The following is a 5,747-nucleotide window of genomic DNA, read 5'->3' on the forward strand; positions in this document are numbered from 1 at the left end:
TTTGATCACTCGATTTGAAAGTGGACCTCTCGTTCATTGGAGGAATCGAGAGGGGATTTTGGCTTTGGTTCTAACTGTAGGAAGGTTTGACCAGAAAGCAAAGAAAGTGGAGTACGGGTAGCAAGGAAACGCCAACTCGTATTATCACTCAAAGGGAGATTTTAACGCTAGGCGTTTAGGACCTAGCATGTTAAGTCTGAGAAATGCTAATGACGGGCAAATGGAAATGTTGGTGGATCCACTGTCGTTTAATTTGATCAGCGAATGGTTTGGTGAGGAAATATTAACCTATCAGAAGATTGGATCTCCTCTCACAAAAATAACTCATAAGAGTTAGAGAATAAGAAGAGACATTCTGACCTTCAGAGTTCGAATGTGAATTTCTTATTCACCAATTCCACAATGATTGGGTTATCCCTAAGAATACCCATGTGGTATTCTTCCGGGAACTTCCCGATGCATTGGGTTATCCACCCCCAGCTTCTCTCTTGGAACTGGGTTTGACTTTGTTGTCCGACCGGGTTATCCTTAAGAATATTAGCGTAATATCCTCCAGGAACTTCCCGTCAATGGTAGGAAATAGTTTAGACTCATATACCTATTGGAGTATCAAGGAGCAGTTTAACCTCTTATACCGGTCGGAGGATCAAGAAGCAGTTTATACTCTTATACTTATCGGAGTGTTGAGAAGCAGTTTATACTCGTGTACTCTTTGGAGTATGCCGTTTTCAATTGGCTTATCCTAGCGTTATAACGCCGGCTTCAACCAAGGTCTGGATGCTATTCTTGAGAGCAAAGCATTCCTTGGTGGGGTGGAGGATCCTTCTGTGGTACTCGCAGTACGTTGGGTCCGCAGAATCGTCATCTTCCTCCTGATTCGTGATGGGCGGGAGCTTGATTTTGTTGTTTTCGAGAAGGGTCTCGAAGATAGCTGGAACGTCTTCGTCTTTGAACGAGTACTCGTTTTGGAGTGTCTCGTCCGAATTCTCCTGTTGTTCCCAGGACTGCTGTTGTGACGTTTGATTATCGTCAATAACCGTTGCAGGTACGTCCCCTTCATCATGAGGTACGAGATCCGAATCCAGAGGATTAACCATCGGTTGGTTTCTCTCGACCTTCCGCCTTCTGATGAAGCGTTCAGCCTGTTCTCCTCGAGCCTTCAACTCTTTCCAGGTATTGAGCGGCTCTATTCCCATCACGTCCAAGATGTTAATGGACAAGTTGTTCTGACAAGTCTGCAAGAGGAATTCCTCCGTGACGGGATCCCTGCAGTTCATTGCCTGATTGCGGAAGCGTTTGATGAAGGTATCCACCGACTCTCCGCCTTTTTGTTTCTCGTCGAAGAGTGTCCTGATCGACACCTCGGTGTCATCATCGAAGAAATGGGCGAGAAACATGCCTTCCAAGTCCTCCCAGCTGTTGATGCTTCCGGGCTTGAGACGGCGGTACCAATCGAAGGCAGGCCCGCGAAGGGTGCCAACGAATGACCGAACCATCAAAGGCTCGTTGCCCGAGATTACTCCCAAGTGAGACTTGAAGTAGATCAGATGTTGAGTGGGCGAGCCCTTTCCGTTGAACGGCGTGAAGTTGATCAGGTTGAACTTCGCCGGATACGGGATCGAATCCCACTTTCTCGGGTAAGGACACGGAATGCCGGTCCTCTTCACCTCCCGAACAGACATCAGGGCTTCGATTTTTCTTTCGAGCTCCTTCATCTTTTCGGCCTCACCCATATCCTGTTTTGGATAAGTTTCGAGAGGAATCATACGGCCACCCCCAGTGTTGTCACTACTGGTGGGTCCACCCCCAGTGTTGTTATTTTTAGTGGGGCCACCCCCAGTATTCTTGGGCGGTGTGTTGGCCATGATGATTTCGACCATCTCCGGATTGCTGTCGACTGTGGCGTTCTGGGTGCGATGGCTGGATTCCACTAGCTGATTTGACAAAGCTCGGATTCGTTGATCGTGCATTTGTCTCATCTCTTGCATAGCCATTTCCATTTCAAACTTGAAGATTTCCTTCTGCTTAGCCAGGGCCTCTTCGATGATTTTGGCTATCTGCTCGGTGTTGGCCATGAACACCTCTCGAGCTTGCCCTATACTAGACGTTGTGTCGTCAGAGGCAAGCGCGGAATGAGAGTCCGAGAACTCATCATCGGAATGGACTCCTTCATGGATCCCACGGTCGTCGTTATCTCCGACGGCTTCTAGCTGAAGCTGAGCTATTCCCGAATTGACCCTGCTTTCCAAAGAGAAACTAGGGTCGGGACCACCTGAAATGATTGGGGACTTTCCCTTGTTGACCATGTTGATGGTAACTTCTAGGGGTTCATCATCTCGAGCAATCAATCCTCTTTGGTAGGAACGCCTTGATTTGGGCTTTGTTGTTCCATCGGAGATTCTCTCAGATATCGAGACCCTCTGTAGAGCGGTCTTGGGGCAGCTACAGGTTGATAATACTGCCCTGATAAGTTTGGTACACGGACAGTGAGAATGAGATTCATCCACACCCCCAGCCTGATAGTACAACTCATCGACGTTGCCGTCGGAGTAACCTATCGGCTGCTCACATGGGTTCTCAGGTATAACGCGTTCGTTTGTTCGACGCGTCTTCTTCTGAGTAGACATTGCCTTGTTGGCCTCTGCAAGAGTCGCACGTTTGGAATCACTCCTTTGTGAGGGTGAAACCTTAACGGGCTCTTGGTCCTTTGCACGCACCGCCGAGCTGGTTGTTGCAGAGATCGATTTGTTAGGAGGTCGTGTACGACCCCCAGTCTGGGTGTTGGCTTGAAGCTCCTTCAGCGATCCCCAGCTTCCCTTGACAAGCGCTTTTCCTCGATTCTCGGGTAGAGCATCGATACGGTTGTTCAGAGGATTCCTAGACTTGGGGAAATCCACGCTGCGGTGGGGCTTTACCGAAGGTTCGGGACCTGAAACGGACGAAGGTTGGAGAGCAATATTACCTGCTTTTACCTCAGGCGTTGATTCGGCCTTTGGCATCCAAGCTCGTTCGGACCTCGGCGATCTCTTAACGGCCTCTCCCTTTAGCATTTCTCGTGCTTTTTGGATCAGGGCTCGGGCATGTGCACGCAAGGCGCGGCGCTTCTGGATTCGCTCCTCGAGAGTAGAACGGGTTCTTTTGACATGAACCCATTTGTTTGTTTCTGCTTCGGAGGAGGGGCTGGTTGTTTGCCGTTGTTGCTCCTGGCGTTGCCTGGATTTTAGATCTACGTTATAGCGGATCCCATCCATCGGCTCCAAAGCTTCGGCCAGCTGTCGAGCAAGACGTTGACGCTGTCTTTGTCGTGCTCTCTTTGATAATGCCGGAGCGTCTTCAGAAGTCATCTCCTCGGCGGAAGAGGAGTCCGGATCTGCGATCTCGACCAGGTTGGACGACGTGGGGACGTCGCGTGGTGCAAGTGCAGAGGCGGCAACGGGGTCTTGGATTTTTGAACCGAAGGACCTGCAATCATTTATGAAAGAGGTTACCTTTCTGTACCCGTTTGGAGAGGCGGATCTGGAGGAGGAGGAAGAGAGGCCTTCTTTGAACCGTTGTTGATCGAGCTCGTGTTCTTCATTCACCCCGATCTTGAGTGCTGGTTGCGTCACGACGGCGTCGGTTGCGATGCCGTTGGCTCCCACTGTGGTCGCCAGTCTGTTTGCGGAAAAAGTTGCTGTATTCATTGCTGCATTCATTACAACTTCAATCGTTACAATGAAATAAAAAGATAGCCTTTTTATAAGACCGGTACACAATGAAAACAAAATAGATACAACTCTTTTCAAACAAACGCAAGATCTGTTTGTCATCTCTTGCTTGCGTGGGTCTTTTGCCTGTGACGGGGATGTTGATATCCGTGGACCACCGGGGCACTCAGATCTGGTCCGGATAAATCGGACAGAGTTTCGTTGATCCGCGTGAGATCTAGAAACTTTCTGATCCGGATAAATCGGACAGAGCTTCGTCTATCCGCGGAGGGATATAGAAGCAGAGCTTCGTCGATCCGCGTGAGATCTAGAAGCTATAAGCGTATACCTCGGCTAAAGCGAGGTAATAGCTCTTCTTAGTATCAACGCTAAGGCCGATACTAAGGATCTGACGGGCGATGAAGGCTCTGATCAAGGCCTCTCCTCCTCTTGTTGAAGCACACGGGCACTCTTCACTGCAGCAGGGCTTCGCCAAGCTCTCCCAAAATTCCTCCTCAAACAAAGGCACTAGGGGTCTATTTATAGGCATATAGGAGTAGGTAGGGGGTAGGTAGGGGCTCGGACACCCCTAGGGTGTCTCAAGAAATCCGAGACACCCCTAGGGGTGTCTCGGATTTCTTGAGACACCCCAAGGGGTGTTTCGCCACCGCCGGGACTCCCGTTGAGTGTTTTAGTTGTTTCCCCTGTTAGATTCTTCGTCCGTACTCGGATTCGAGTGTGATTCCGCGTCTCAGTGCGTTGGATGCCTTGACGAGAATTGCGATCCGCTCTGGTGATTGGATTATCTGCTAGAGGTCGAGGCATGAGGGCGTTGTCCTTTTTTCGTGACAGTGCCCGGGCTTCCCGATTGCGTCCGGGTCTTCGTGATTCGAAACCTGATCCGCTCACGTAACTCGTCGATTCACTTTAGTCGTTCCGGTCGACGTCTATTAGGCCTCATGTGTGATTGGATGGTGACGTTCATCGTTGCCTCGTTAACATGTGAACCGTGCTGGAAGAATATCGGCAATTTTCGATGCCTAAGCGGCGGATTACAAATCGAAGGCGGCTCCGCCGAAGAGTTGCCGACGAATATGACCTACCATCAGCAGCTCATTACCAGCAGATCACCCCAATGCGATTTGAAGTAAATCAAATGCTGGGTAGCGTTGAACCCATCCCATTAAAACGGCCGTTGAGGCTAATTAGATTAAAAACTCGCCGGATATGGGATCGAGTCCCATTCTCTTGGGTATGGGAAGGAATGCCTGTTTTCTTCGTCTCTTGAGCCGGAAATTATGTTGGTTGAATTTGATGCTCGAGTGTCTTGATGTCTTCAGTTATTCGCCGGTTTCTTCCGCCAGCCATGTCTCTTACCACCCCTGCGTGACGGAGGATCATTGGTGTACGAGCATTTGTATCCTCATTCTTCCACATTAATCGGGTTACGATGATTCTGCCTCGCCTTGTTGCGTTCGCCAATGCTTGGCATCTGTTGCGTCATGCATTTCTCTCATCTGCGCTGCCATGGCCATCTCATGTCTCAAATTTGAAACTTTCTTTCTGCTTAGCAAAGCGTCTTCAGCATCTTGGCCATTGCCTCCGCACTTATCACAGGCCTCGCTGGGTTGTCCCTCGCTGGATACTGCTATTTATCTGATGCCACTGCGGAGCCGGCATCAGCATTCTCTTCTTCTGACGGCGCGTCTGGTCCGAATCCTACCATAATTGCTCGCTCTATGGTTTCCGGACTGCAGACGGTTCTACGGTCGGGAAGCTTTCAGAATCGACTCGAAATCTTCTCGTGCCGAATGTACCTTTGCTCGTCATGTTGGTTGGTGACCCTCGGAAATTCTCCGTCTTCAATCAACCTCTTCTTCGTTGGAAGCGCCTAGCCTTTAGGTTTGGCGTTTCGCATTAAGTCTTTCAAAAACTGAAACTCTTTCGCGGGACCGCCTTAATGCCAATTGGCATTCCGACATATACGCCCGAATGAGTTTGAACAGCGGACATTGAATTTCCGTTCTCGGGGATCCTACTTCCTGGTTCTATTTCGTACCC

The sequence above is a fragment of the Asparagus officinalis genome, chromosome 7, assembly GCF_001876935.1.
Source record: "Asparagus officinalis chromosome 7, Aspof.V1, whole genome shotgun sequence".
Taxonomy (NCBI): domain Eukaryota; kingdom Viridiplantae; phylum Streptophyta; class Magnoliopsida; order Asparagales; family Asparagaceae; genus Asparagus; species Asparagus officinalis.